The sequence below is a fragment of the Polypterus senegalus genome, chromosome 3 (assembly GCF_016835505.1).
Source record: "Polypterus senegalus isolate Bchr_013 chromosome 3, ASM1683550v1, whole genome shotgun sequence".
Lineage (NCBI taxonomy): Eukaryota > Metazoa > Chordata > Cladistia > Polypteriformes > Polypteridae > Polypterus > Polypterus senegalus.
The window spans coordinates 289,927,538-289,942,898 of NC_053156.1; the positions used below are offsets into that span (position 1 = coordinate 289,927,538).

A 15,361-nucleotide genomic window follows, 5' to 3' on the forward strand; every position below is an offset into this window, starting at 1 on the left:
AGATAGATAGATAGATAGATACTTTATTAATCCTTAGGGGAAATTCACAGTAGAGTGTTTTATATGGATGTTTAGTCAAATTGTGACTTTTTTTTATTGGTTTCTATTACCGAATTGCATGCAGTTTTCCACTTGAGTGTGCAATTTAGCCCGACAACGGAATGGCATACTGCTACATATTCTTCTTACCTTACACCAAATGCTGCTAGAATAATAATAATCTAGTGTGAGATGACACAAAGAACACAGATAAAGAGTTGGGGTACCACCTTGGTAGCCTCGTATAATCTGACAGGCTTTTCTTTGTGTGAATTAGCACACATTTAGTTTCAGAAATGTCTTTACACACACAAGTCCAAACAGAACTGAAGTAGTAACTGGTTTGCTGGTTTATGAAGAAAGATGATTGGAAGGGGCGTGTCCAGGAGATGATGTCAGTGATTGTAGGGCTGTCAATCACCTTTTCTACAGTGGAAAAAAGAGAGAAAGGATCAGAAAACAGTGTTTAGATTAAGCTCTTAAAGCACTGAGGAAGCAGATTCTCTCCCCATTTCTTTTTCTTCTCCATTTATTTTTATCCGCTTATTAAACTTATCGATTTACTTATTTTTACTAGCTTTAAGATTTACTCTATTGGCCATGCTCTCTTTCTCAGTGGTGGGGGTTGATTTGTTTTCAATGCTATTTTTGTAAAAATTGATCTATTTGTATGGAATGATTACAATAAAATCAATAAAATTAAAATAAAAAAAATGAAGGAAGATGATTGGAAGGGGCGGGTCCAGGAGATGATGTCAGTGATTGTAGGGCTGTCATTCACCTGTTCTGCAGAGGGAAAAAGAGAGAAAGGATCAGATTACAGTGCCATCCTTTGGCTTGGTGGGTAATTACATTCACTAGAGCCCTTTATCTGTCTCCATGCGCACGTGCATGATAACAGGTATTTTTACTTCAATAAGATGAGTATTGCGTTTGGTTACTCATTACTTTAAAAAGTAATCGGACTATGTAATGCACATTACTTATAATGTGTTACCCTACTGCTCTTGAGATTGTGGTGCTGAGTTCAGTACTGTACTTTCAGCTCATTATCATAAATTTAGTGATTTCTGGAATATTGAGACAGATTATTTCAGCCAGGAGAAGGAACGCCTCTGAAAATTTCTCTTGTGGATGCTTCCACCTGTGGCTGCTGAATGTGTATGTGAAGCAATAATAAGTTCAATGGACATGAGCAGACTTATAAAACTCTTTGCAGTAACCTGGTTAAGGGTCTACAGTACATGACTACATAATGGGATTATTCCTAGAGAAATCCACCTCCATTAACCAGGTTACTCAGAGGCCAATAAACTGGTGTCTCAAACCAGAATAGGAATTTACATGGCAATTTAGCAATCAGGTTTCTGTGAATAACCAGGTATGTTAACACACCTATTAAGGGGTTTCATCTGTCTGTGAAGCAGCGATGAGGAGTAGACAGGAACATTTGTTCTGTTGATGTCTACTTGTAGAGCTTCTTGGAATGATTTGCCTGTGGAAAAAAATAAATAAATAACAAAGCATTCGGTTTGATTATTCCACAGTTTACTGTGGGGAACTGGAACCTGTTCTGGTAGATCTGGACCAGCGGCAACTGCTGTAAGACTACACAGGAAGCGCCGCCTCCTCTAAAATGTAAAAAAAAAAAAAAGTGTCAAATGTATATTGTTATTACAAACAGTCAGCTAGAACATGCTCAATCAGCGATCATTTTTTGCAGGTTGTCTAACGATTTTTTTTTTCTCATACATAACTGTGGCAGCATGATCCATTAAAACTAATTGAAGTGCACCTTCACGGGACTTCAATTGCACTTCAGAATATTCTTCATTTTCAGTGCAGCAAAACCACATGCTTTAAAATATCATTTCCAGGTAAGCTCAGCGTGTGATGATTGGAGGAAATGTCAAAGGGGCTGGGCCTCTTTTTGATTGACAGCATTTTGGCATTGGAGCAGTTCAAGTTCAGTCCCACGTGGATTTTTGGAAAGTGAAGCTACTGCTCATAGTCAGTCAGTCAGTCAGTCAGTCATTGTCCAACCCGCTATATCCTAACACAGGGTCACGTGGGTCTCCAGCAGCCAATCCCAGCCAGGCAGGAACAAACCCCGGGCAGGGCACCAGCCCACGGCAGGGCACACACACACCCACACACTAGGGACAATTTAGAATCGCCAATGCACCTAACCTGCATGTCTTTGGACTGTGGGAGGAAACTGGAGCACCCGGAAGAAACCCGGGGAGAACATGCAAACTCCACACAGGTAGGACCCAGGAAGCGAACCCAGGTCTCCTTACTGCTAGGCCGCCCCTGCTCATAGTCTCTTATTTGAAAAGTAATATATCCCACTATTTTCATTTGCACATATCCTACTGTACATAAAAACATACATTAGAATTCTTGAGTTTGCTCTTAGTTTCGGTTTAGTAAAGTTTGTTAGTTTCTTTCAAACAGGTAAGCTGTGTGATTTCTTGGTGTTGTTAAAGACATGGAGTTGGATAGTGCAATGCTTCAGCTATATATGGCAAAAATTAGAGGGCTGTAGAGAGGTGCTTCTCCTGCTTTAAACAAGCCAAGCCAGACAGCTGTAACACAAAGAGTCAAAACCGATTAAGCAACCAAACAACTTTGTTCTGTTGGCCATTGAGAGGAAACTGATCTGGAAAAGACTCCCGGTTGGTATGACAGGGTCACAGATAATTTTCTACAAAATGAAAGGTTAGGACATGCGCTGATCGCCCCTTGACACACCCACCACATGGTGAACCATCTGGATTGGGACCCATGTGCAGCCGTGCAACAGGTGACACCTCAGCACCACACTAGAACAGTGTGAGGTTTTTTTACAGTGGCTGGAGTGCCAGTCCTGCCACCAACTCTCAAGTGTTCCCTGCAACTTGGAGGACCTGCCTGTAGAGCTGGATGTGTATCTGACTGGAATCTGTCTTTCTCCACATTGCATCAAGGACAGTCAAGTCAGAGGCACATAGGGGTGAAATGGAAGTTTTTTATTTTTTTTCCAGAAACAAAAAGAAAAAGAGAACAGGACGTCACACAAACAGCTTCTCCCCTATGCCCCTCACAGCATTCACCGTGCTTTTGTTTATTTTAATAATACAATTAACACATTACATACAAAACTATTTACAAAATATTATTCAGATTTTCTGCCTCGCAGTTAAGAGACCGGGGTTCGCTTCCCGGGTCCTCCCTGCGTGGAGTTTGCATGTTCTCCCCGTGTTTGTGAGGGTTTCCTCCGGGTACTCCTGTTTCCTCCCACAGTCCAAAGACATGCAGGTTAGGTGCATTGGCGATTCTAAATTGTCCCTAGTGTGTGCTTGGTGTTTGGGTGTGCCCTGCGGTGGGCTGGCACCCTGCTGGGGGTTTGTTTCCTGCCTTGCATCCTGTGTTGGCTGGGATTGACTCCAGCAGTTCCCCGTGACCCTGTGTTAGGATATAGCGGGTTGGATAATGGATGGATGGATATTCAGATTTTACAGAGGGAACTATTTGCAATATACATAGCCTTACACAATAAAAAATAGTGTAATCCTCGTCACTGCCAAAAGAAATCCTACTCTGTTGGGCCCTTGAGCAAGGCCCTTAACCTTCAATTGCTCCATGGGCGCTGTACAATGGCTGACCCTGCGCTCTGACCCCAAGGGGTATGCGAAAACTAACAAATTCCTAATACAAGAAATTGTATAAGGCGAAATAAAGAACAAAAATAAAAAAATAATAAATCAAGTCGATTACAAATTATTGTAAACACAACTATTAATACAAAATAAATAAAATCTTCTACTTCTTTTAGCTGCTCCCGTTAGGGGTTAGGGGCATACCATCTTTTTTCATCTCTTCCTGTCCTCTTCATCTGTCCTCACTCACCACATCCATATTTCTTCTCTTAGGCCTTCCTCTTCTCCTCTTCCCTGTCAGCTCTATCCTTAGCCTCCTTCTCCCAATATACCCCTCATCTCTCCTCTGCACATGTCCAAACCAACACACTCTCGCCTCTCTGACTTTGTCTCCCAACCATTCCACTTGAGCTGACCCTCTAATGTCCTCATTTCTAATCCTGTCCATCCTCGTCACACTCAATGCAAATCTTAGCATCTTTAACTCTGCCACCTCCAGCTCTGTCTCCTGTGCCACCGTCTCCAGCCCATATAACATAGCTGGTCTCACTACCGTCCTGTAGACCTTCCATTTCACTCTTGCTGATACCCGTCTGTCACAAATCACCCCTGACTCTCTTCTTCACCCACTCCACCCTGCCTGCACTCTCTTCTTCACCCCTCTTCCACAATCCTTGTTATTCTGTACTGTTGATCCCAAGTATTTAATCTCAACAAAATAAAATACGATTTTAAATAAATCAGTGTTGTGTACAGTATGACCATATGTATATTTTGGATTGTTCGTTTTTAATTTTATTGTAAATCAACAAAATAAATAATAGAATAAAATCCATCCATTCTCCAACCCGCTGAACCCGAACACAGGGTCACAGAGGTCTGCTGGAGTCAATCCCAGCTAACACAGGGCACAAGGCAGGAACTAATCCTGGGCAGGGTGCCAACCTACCACAGGACACACACAAACACACCAGGGCTAATTTAGAATCGCCAATCCACCTAACCGGCATGTCTTTGGACTGTGGGAGGAAACCCACGCAGACACGGGGAGAACATGCAAACTCCACGCAGGGAGGACCCGGGAAGCGAACTCAGGTCTCCTAACTGCGAGGCAGCAGACTGCGCCACCGTGCCACCCTAATAGAATAAGATTTAAAATAAAAATGAAGAACCCACAATATACATATGGTCATACTGTACACAATGTCAAATTACATGCTGTTCACCACACTAAAAAAAAAATAACTTTTTCTTAATTTTCAAAAGTAAACACACAAGGACTACCCTATATTCTCAAGTATAAGCCTACCCGAATATAAGCAGAGGTACCTAATTTTACCTACAAAAGCTGGAAAAACTGGAAAAACTTATTGACTCGAGTATAAGCCTAGGGTGGGAAATGTAGCAGCTACTGGTAAGTTTCAATAATCAAAATCCATCCATCCATTTTCCAACCCGCTGAATCCGAATACAGGGTCACGGGGGTCTGCTGGAGCCAATCCCAGCCAACACAGGGCACAAGGTAGGAACCAATCCTGGGCAGGGTGCCAACCCACCGCAGGACACACACAAACACACCAAGCACACACTAGGGCCAATTGAGAATTGCCAATCCACCTAACCGGCATGTCTTTGGATTGTGGGAGGAAACTGGAGCGCCCGGAGGAAACCCACGCAGACACGGGGAGAACATGCAAACTCCACGCAGGGAGGACCCGGGAAGCGAACCCGGATCTCCTAACTGCGAGGCAGCAGCGCTACCACTGCGCCACCATGCCGCCCAATAATCAAAATAAATACCAATAAAATTACCATACATTAATTGAGGCATCAGCTCATTAACTGAGCACACAGCCCAGAATGACTCTCACAGAGGCTGCACAGCACCACACCGAGCCCGCAGCAGTTCTTCTACCGCCCGCAGACCAAACCAGGTACAGTACTGTTCACAGCTTTCTGTCAGGTTGGCAGGGGTGGCGGGACCTGACTCGAATATAAGCCGAGGGTATTCGAGTATATATATAAGAGCTTGGGAAGGATACATATGACTTAATATACACTCAAACATTTCCAAATAATAAAAAATTCAATAAAAATTTGAAAAAGCTTGGGGAGAGCTGAAAACACCACCTACCCCTAACAGCATCCACCGTGTTTCTGACGGCTAAGCCAAGAAACACGGTGCATGCAGGTTGTGAGGTGTAACAATAATTAACGCCCGTACTATAACATACTGTATGACAGGTATACTACTAACTATTCACAAGAATGATTGATTTTGGGGAAGTTCATAACAAAAACAAAACAAAACTACAAGTGACAGGTCTGACATTGTGGTCAGCAATACAGGGGCGCTGCAGGGGACTGTACTTTCTCCGGTCCTGTTCAATCTATATACATCAGACTTCCAATATGACTCGGAGTCCTGTCACGTGCAAAAGTTCGCTGATGACATTGCTATTGTGGGCTGCATCAGGTGTGGGCGGGAGGGGAAGTAGTACAGGAAGCTAATCAAAGACTTTGTTAAATGGTGCGACTCAAACCACTTAAACCTTAACACCAGCAAAACCAAGGAGCTGGTGGTGGATTTTAGGAGGCCCAGGCCCCTCATGGACCCTGTGATCATCAGAGGTGACTGTGCAGAGGGTGCAGACCTATAAATATCTGGGAGTGCAGCTGGATGACAAATTGGACTGGACTGCCAATACTGATGCTCTATGTAAGAAAGGTCAGAGCAGACTACACTTTCTGAGAAGGTTGGCATCCTTCAACATCTGCAGTAAGATGCTGCAGATGTTCTACCAGACGGTTGTGGCGAGTGCCCTCTTCTACGCGGTGGTGTGCTGGGGTGGCAGCATAAAGATGAAAGACGCCTCACGCCTGGACAAACTTGTTAAGAAGGCAGGCTCTATTGTAGGATTAAAGTTGGACAGTTTAACATCTGTGGCAGAGCGACGGGCATTAAGCAAACTCCTGTCAATCATGAAGAATCCACTGCATCCACTGAACAGGATCATCTCCAGACAGAGGAGTAGCTTCAGTGACAGACTGAGGAGATCGTTCCTCCCCCACACTATGCGACTATTCAATTCCACCCGGGGGAGTAAATGCTAACTTACTACTTACTAAGTTATTGTCTGCTTTTTTTTTTTTTTTCTTTTCATTTTTATTACTATTTAATTTAATATTGTTTCTTTGTATCAGTATACTGCTGCTGGATGATGTGAATTTCCCCCTTGGGATTAATAAAGTGTCTATCTATCTATCTATCTATCTATCTATCTATCTATCTATCTATCTATCTATCTATCTATCTATTATATAGTGCCTTTCATCTATCTATCTATCTATCTATCTATCTATCTATCTATCTATCTATCTATCTATCATATAGTGCCTTCCATATCTATCTATCTATCTATCTAATAGTGCCTTTCCTATCTATCTATCTATCTATCTATCTATCTATCATACAGTGCCTTTTCTATCTATCTATCTATCTATCTATCTATCTGTCTATCTATCTATCTATCTATCTATCTACACTTTGCTACAGATGCAGATTAATGTCATAACCAGGATGATACAATTATAGATTAAGGGCCTTGCTCAAGGGCCCAACAGAGTAGAGTCACTTCTTGCGTTTATTGAATTCAAACCGTAGCCTCAAAGCCACCACTCAACCTGTACAAAAAGAGAGAAGGGCAGAATTTACATATAAATAGCGCAATGCAATAATTGACTGATTTCATGATGTAGGCCTAAAATGTGCTTCACCTGTTTGAAAGATCACCTGTCGCCACTGATTTGGACACAAGGCAAGAAGCAGCATTGGAGACAGAGTGTGCCAATCCATCAAAGAACGTACTCACACAGGCAAATTAAAATTGTGAATCAATCTGGAAAAGAAGTTTTTGGGGATGAAGGAGGAGAGCAGAAATATCCAGAAGAAAGCACATAGACATGAAGAGACTGTGCAAACTATGAAGCCAATGGCAAGGCAGAAGCATTAACCACTGCACCACCAGTCAGGTCAGGTCAGGTTGGGGCGCTTGCACTGGTATAGCATGTTGCAGCACCCACCACATGATAAAATGGCTCGGGATCTTGGTTGGCAACCCTCCCAGCCAGACACACGGTCCATTCCCACCCTCCAGAAATGACCATCTATGTGCCACATGCCAGGTGTTACGTGGGTGTCCCCTTGGCCTGATCCAACCGCTCGGGTCCTCAACAATGAGGATCCTGTGAGCCGGATCACCCTTGGGGAATTGCGCCACATGGCAGTAGTGCTGTAACTAACACTCCCTCACAGTGCAGGTAATGTGCCTCATTTGGGACTCTGTGAGCAACACAAAGTCAAGCCAACGGTACCCAAGAATTCTCCAAAGAGACACAGAACTGAAGGAGTCCAGTCTTCATTTCAGGTCACTGGTCACAGCACCACCCACTTCAGAAATAGGCTACATAAAGTTTTGTTTAAGGGTTCACTGATAATTGTCAAGATTAAAAGATTAATAATTGGAATGCAAAGCTCAAGTTTAGCAGTTCATCCTCCATTTTCACCTCAGTGTGTTTCCCTGAGCAATTAATACACACAATGAGCAAATTATTAGGAATACCCATACACCTGAGTATCCATACAATGATCTAATCAGTCAATCCTGTGGCAGCAGCACAATGCATAAAAATCATGGAGATACAAATCAGGATCTTCAGGTCACGTTCACATCAAATATCAAAATGGGGAAAAAATGTAATCTCAGTGATTTCAACTATGGCATGATGGTTGGTGCCAGACAAGCTGGTTTGAGTATTTCTCTAATTGCTGATCTCCAGGGACTTTGACAAACAACCGTCTGTAGAGTTTACTCAGAATGGTGCAAAAAACAAAAAGCATCCAGGAAATGGCAGATCTTTGGATGAAAATGCTTTGTTGATGTGAGAGGTTAGAGGAGAATGGCCAGACTGGTTCAAGCTGAAAGAAAGACTCCAGTAACTCCAATAATAAATCTATACTGCTTATGGTTTACAAAGCCCTAAATAATCTGCTCCATCCTATATCTCGGAAAGCCTGTGACTTTACACTCCAAATCGTAACCTTAGATCTTCAAATGAGTGTCTGCTTAGAATTACAAGAATGAAACTTAAAAGAAGTGGTGAGGCGGCCTTCTGCTGTTAGTCACCTAAAATCTGAAATAGCTGACCGAGGCTACTACGGTGAAGCACTTTAAAAAACTGCTAAAAACTCATTACTTTAACATGGCTTTCTCATAGCTTCATTTTAGTTGAATCCTGATATTCTGTATATGTATTTAATTATCATTTTCATCATGGCTCCACAATCCGTACTAACCCCTACTTTCTCTTCTGTTCTATTTCTGGTTTTCTGTGGGGCCAATCTGCGCCACCACCACCCGATCAAAGCATTGTGCTGTTCCTACATTGATGGATTAAAGGCCAGAAATCCACATGGCCGTCATATGAACCTTGAATACAATGAGGACTAATTGAGGTCGTTTATGTCAGGTAGAATGCCTAGAGGGAGCTGGGTGGTCTCGTGGCCTTGGAACCCCTGCAGATTTTTTTTTTCTCCAGCCATCTGGAGTTTTTTTTTTTTTTCTGTCCTCCCTGGCCATTAGACCTTACTTTTACTCTATGTTAATTAGTGTTCCCTAATTTTGATTCTTATTTATTTTGTCTTTTTTCTCTTTCTTCATCATGTAAAGCACTTTGAGCTACACCATTTATATGAAAATGTGCTACAGAAATAAATATTGTTGTTGTTGATGATGTTATACAACTTTAATGAGCAGAAAAACATCCCAGAATACACAACTCAGACATGACGTTCAGTAGGTTGAACCTTGTAGTAGATAAACAATACAGTAGATGCAGAAGACCACAATGGGTTCTACTCCTGTTAGCCAAGAACAGAATTCTGAGAGTGGAGTGGGCTCTGGATCACCAAAACAGAACAGTTGAAGAATAAAAAAACATAGCCTGGTCTGATGGATCTCAATTTTTGTTGAGTCACACAGTTGGTAGGGTCAGAACTTGGCACTAACAGTATGAATCCATGTACCCAACTTGCCTTGGGTCAACAGTCTAGGCTGATGGTGGTGGTGTAATGGTGTGGGGAATGTTTTCTTGACACACTTTGGGCCTGTTAATTCCAGTCACTCATCGATTGAATGCCATGGTCATTTTACTGTTGTTGCTGATGACCATTGTGGCATCTGGCCGGGACACCCAGGAGGACCAGAGGAGGGCTTGTACCTCCTTACAGACCGCAAGGGGGCGTCCGCCCTGGTTATGTTGGGGGCCACGGGTAAAGGGCTTGGAAGCCCAGCCCTGTAGGGACCCGTGGCCACCACCAGGTGGCGCCCCGGTGCCTGAACAACCCTGGAGCACAGCACTTCCGCCACACCAGGAAGTGCTGGGGGGAAGAAGACAGGGGACACCCGGAGGGCTTCCGGGTGCGCAGCCGGCACTTCTGCCACACTGGGGCGTGTCTGCGGAGGAGTGCCGGGAAGCAGCTGGAGCCCATTTAGCTGGTTCCTATTTAAGGGGCCACCTCCCTTCAGTCGAGAGTGGAAGTCGGGTGGAAGTGGACAGAGCTGGAGAGAGGACTGGAGGCGGTCAAGAGAGAGGCACGAAGGACTGTGTGGCCTGGACATTGGGGGAACGGTGCTGGAGGCAATGGGAAGTGCACTGAAGTAAAACTTATAAATATTGTATAATAAACGTGTGTTGGGTGAACTTAAGATGTCCGTCTGTGTGTGTCCGGGCCAGCTTCCACACCATCCATGTGTATCTCTTCATGACTACAATTTACCCATCTTCTTCCTCTTGATGTCTGACATCACTTCCTATGTCACTACTGCCTTATGTCATTGTCTCTTCTGGTCCTTTGGACAAGCCATATTTATGTTAAAATGTCACATGTAGCTTCAGGACATGTGACATTGCACACATTCGATTGGCTGGCTGTCCTCATTGACGGATGACTCTGCTCAGAATCTTTGATCTTTTTACACGTCTTGTACCACTTTCCTCTCCCAAGCCATAAACAGATTGAAACAACTTCTGGTCCATGCTTATTTTCCGTTCTCAGGTTATAAATTGTGTGATTGTTGGAGAACTGCAAGTTCAACAAAGAGAAAATATTTGGGCACCAAACCGGTTGGCCCTGTTTAATAAACGTGAGTCCAATAAAACATGCGCTCAATGACACTAAATAAACAAACAAAAGTAGCTTCCTGTTGCGGGACATTTCTCTAGGCTTTCAAGCCTCATAAAGTCACGGGGGGAATGAGCTTCATCCTGCAGTGCGTTCTTGTAATGAGTGACGCCTCATTCCTGGGAACCATGGGATATGTATTAGGGAATCCAGAAGGTGCAGAGTAGTTGCCTTCGCTGGACACGTCAAGGTAGAATATTGGAGGAAGACACAGAGGATAAGGATAGCACCAGCGCCCTCTCTCAATCTGGGGTGGTAGTATATACCTCAGAAGAGCCACCTCTTTTTACCCTCTCGAACTTACAGTCTTTAATGTTTGGAAAACAAATGGGATTAAATCATTTAAATATTTGTATATAAATAATGTATTTGCATCCTATGAACAATTACACTCCAAATTTTGTCTCCCATCAACGCAATTGTTCCACTATCTCCAAATAAGAAACTTTGCTAAACGAAATCTGCCCAATTCTCCTCACTTCCCACCTATTTCTATTCCAGAAGAGATGTTGATCAGTCTTGGGGACTCGGACAGAATTTCTGTCTTTCTATTATAAAAAATAAACTTGCGACAAGATGAGATTTTTTCCCGGGGATGAGACATGATCTGTAGAAGAGAGATCTGTTGAAGAGAGACAGAGAGACAGAGACAATTTCACTTCCTGCGAGACGGACGAGTCACGTCATACTTACAACCCTCAGACACAAGTCCTGTGCTACACAGACAGAGCAGGTTAGAGATAATGGAAGTAGGAAAATTTGAAAGTCTCAAAAATGATAGTAAAGATCGCATTAGCGCAAACAAACTGAAAATATTACTCGGGATAAATAATAGCTCAGCGAAAAGAGATCGAATATTCAGGTGCTGAACAGGCTTTTAAACGTTCGAAGTGCCACACAAAATGCAGATCACATGGTATGTAGCAGCAGCACCAAGCTAACAGCTCCTCGAGTAAAGAGGAGGTGAAAAAAACACCTGTTACTTGTTTCCCAATTTATCACCGTTTAAGATGGGTTTCGGAGAAGCGGTTGCGTCTCCTTAAGGTGCGCTCAGTCCCCCTCTTCACAACAGCGCCTAATGCTGGCAGAAAAGGGGGAGGAAGGGTAGGCGAGCAAATTGCAGATCACGCGTGAGGGCAGCAGCAGCATGCCAGCGATTGCTCGGTCAAAGAGGAGTTAAAAAAAATGTTTTTGTTTCCCATTATATCACCTTTTAAGAGGGATTTTGGAGAAGCGGTCGCTGGCAGGGAGTGAATGGAGTTGGTGAGCAAAGCAAGTAGGGCGCGAAGCCCCTAATAATATATAAATACATTTTAAAATCCCATCCCTTTAAAGATCCCAGAGTACAGTGGGAAAAGGATCTCTTACTCAACATTCCAGAAACAGATAGAAGAAAGCCGCACACAGAATTCTTATGAGCTCCATATTTGCAAAACATTCAATTATTCAATTAAAAATCTTTTATCGAGCACATTTGTCTACCTTAAAATTGTCCAAAATGTTTCCAGGTCAAGATCCAACCTGCGAACGTTGCAATCGAGCTCCAACCTCACTGTGCCACATGTTTTGGGCCTGCACCAAATTAACATCATTCTGGACCGAAATCTTTAAATGCCTTTCAAACAGCCTTGGGGTCAACAATCCCTCCTATTACACTAAGTGCTGTGTTTGGTGGGCTCACAGAGGGGCTTAAAGTGGAGTAGAACAAACAAACTGTGATTGCCTTTACTACACTACTGGCACGTGGACTTATCTTGGTCAACTGGAAGAATCCTAACTCTCCTATTCTAAGTCAGTGGGTAACTGATGTTATATATTATTTGAAGTTGGAAAAAATCATATATATATATATATATATATATACTGAGTATCAGAGGTGGGTAGTAACGAGTTACATTTACTCTGTTACATTTACTTGAGTAACTTTTTTAAAAATTGTACTTCTACGAGTAGTTTTACTGCACCATACTTTTTACTTTTACCTTGAATACATTTGTGAAGAAGAAATGCTACTCTTACTCCGCTACATTGGGCAACACTCGAATCGTTACTTTTATTCCATTAGATAAAGTGTGACAGATAATTTTCAATCTGCTCGGTGTAGCGTATGCTGTCAAGTTGCGCACACACCTTCCATTGCGTCTCCAGCTCTGACGCAAGGTTTTGGATGTTCCCAAATCAAGGTGCTGCAGCTTTGAGGACAGATGTTGCATTTTTCGTTTGAAAGCATTAACTGAGCTTATCATATTGACCATGGTTTTCTCTTTTCCTTGCAGTTATAAATTAAGCTCATTCAACATGTTGGTCAGATCGGAAAAAAATGGCAAGTCTAGCACTTATTGATCGTTATTAAGTTGCTTGTACTCTGCATGTTTAATGACAAGGAGAAACTCCTTTTTCTCTGGCCAGAGGTCTTGAAATCTCAGCAGGAATTTCTCCCTAGGCATCTGCCTCCACGAAGGAATTTTTTATCATCTCTCCATCTTGGAAGGACTTCTTATGCTTAATGATCGAGTGACTCACCTGGAATGATGCTTCAGTGTGTCTGCCTTTGCTTTTGAATTCAGACGAGTGAAAAATGACGGCTGTCCGATTAACTGCGATTTTAGTTCCCTCTCCTTTTTCTTTATCAGATCGCTTTTTAGAAGGAAGTCAGTTTCGTAGTTTTTATGAACAGTTCGAAAGTGCCTTTCCACATTTTCCTTCTTTGGAATAGCAATGATAGGTTGACAGATCAGACAAATGCACTTCGATTGTGACATTGTGAGAGAAAAAAATCCTCTTCCAATTCTGTATCCAGCCCATAAACAACTATTTTTTTTTAAATCCCTTCTTTAGTCATTATAAATTGGAAGGCTAACTAGATCACTTAGAGTTTTGCAGTAGCTCCCGCATTTGATCATAAGTGCAGGATGACCAGTGTGTTAGAAGAGATCTCAGACTGGCCGTCCTGTATGTCAATCAAGTGGCAAATGCCATAGGGAGGATATATGATAGACTAACATTTACAAAAACTTTTTTTGAATGCAACGTGATCTACCTGTACTGCCTTTCTGATCTACCGGTCAATCGCGATCGACGTATTGGACACCCTGACTTAGAGGATCTGTGCAAAACTTTTTTTAAAACCTGGAAGGACCTAATCAATAATATTTCAGAATAAACATTTATATTGGAGGAAAAGACTCCATTCTCTCTTTACTTCACTCATTTGTTTTACTCAGGCTGTTGGCCTTCCTCTCTTTCTCATAGGTGGCTGTTGATTTGAATTTAATTCTGTTAAGTTTTGGCTTGATTGTATGGAATGAAATATATGTTTGTTTTTTTTTTTTAATTTTATTACAATCCATACAAAGCAATCAAGTTTTTACAAAAAGAAAAATTGAGTTAAGAACAGATCGATCCCCACCCCTGAGAGAGAGAGCAAGCCAAACGGCATAAAATTTAAGGCTTGTAAACATACCTAAATTAATAAATTCTCTGTGCTTCGTGAACTTATTTTAAAATATTACTGATTAGATCCTGCCATGTTTAGAAAAAAGTCTTTACGGATCCTCTGAGTATTTGATTTTTTCCAATTTCAAATAATATAACACATCGGTTTCCCACTGACTTAAAAGAGGAGAGTTTGGGTTCTTCCAGTTTATCAGAATGAGTCTGCGTGCCAAGAGTGTAGTGAATGCCATCACAATTTGTTTGTCCTTCTCCACTTAAAGCCCCTCTGGAAGAACCCCAAACACAGCTGTTAATGGGTTAGGAGGGATTGTGAGTCCAAGACTGTCTGAAAGGTAATTCAAATTTTTTGTCCAGAATGATGTTAATTTGGCGCAGGCCCAGAACATGTGACCTAGTGAGGCTGGGGCTTGGTTGCAACGTTCGCAGGTTGGATCATGCCCTGGAAACATTTTGGAGAGTTTATATGATTTTAATGATTTCAATGATTTTATATATTGTAGAGATGGAGTCTAAGTCCTTGAGGTTGAGCAATATTTTTTCTAGTATGGATGAGGGTGCAAGATGAGGAAAATCTGGAAGGTTCTGTTTAACAAAGTTTCTAATTTGAAGATAGTGAATGAAATGTGTTGCTGGAAAATTAAATTTGGAATGTAATTGTTCATAGGATGCAAAGACGTTGTCTATATAAAGATCTCTAAGCAAGTTAATTCCAAATTTTTTCCAGATATTAAAAACTGCATATGTTTGTGAAGGCTGAAAGAGGTGGTTCTCTTGCAGAGGTGCCACAGATAGAAGCTTCTCAGTCTTAAAATGCTTTCTACATTGGTTCCAGATTCTAAGTGAATGGAACACAGTTGGGTTATTTGTATACAACAACAACAACAACAACATGTATTTATATAGCACATTTTCATACAAAAGAATGTAGCTCAAAGTGCTTTACATAATGAAGAATAGAAAAATAAGAGACACAGTAAGAAAA

The 15,361-nt window shown here is 42.0% G+C and overlaps 1 long non-coding RNA gene across 2 annotated transcripts in view; it reads right to left on the minus strand.

Moving 5' to 3' along the window:
• The window catches only part of LOC120526292, an 18,490-nt gene continuing 3,129 nt past the window's right edge, over window positions 1-15,361 (minus strand). Inside the window, exons 2-4 of one of the 2 annotated variants that reach the window (XR_005633111.1) lie at window positions 7,458-7,579; window positions 1,435-1,534; window positions 1-465 (exon numbers count right to left, since the gene is read on the minus strand). This is a non-coding gene — a long non-coding RNA (uncharacterized LOC120526292). The remainder of the gene's footprint in view (window positions 466-1,434; window positions 1,535-7,457; window positions 7,580-15,361) is intronic. The other variant, XR_005633112.1, reaches the window with a different exon arrangement.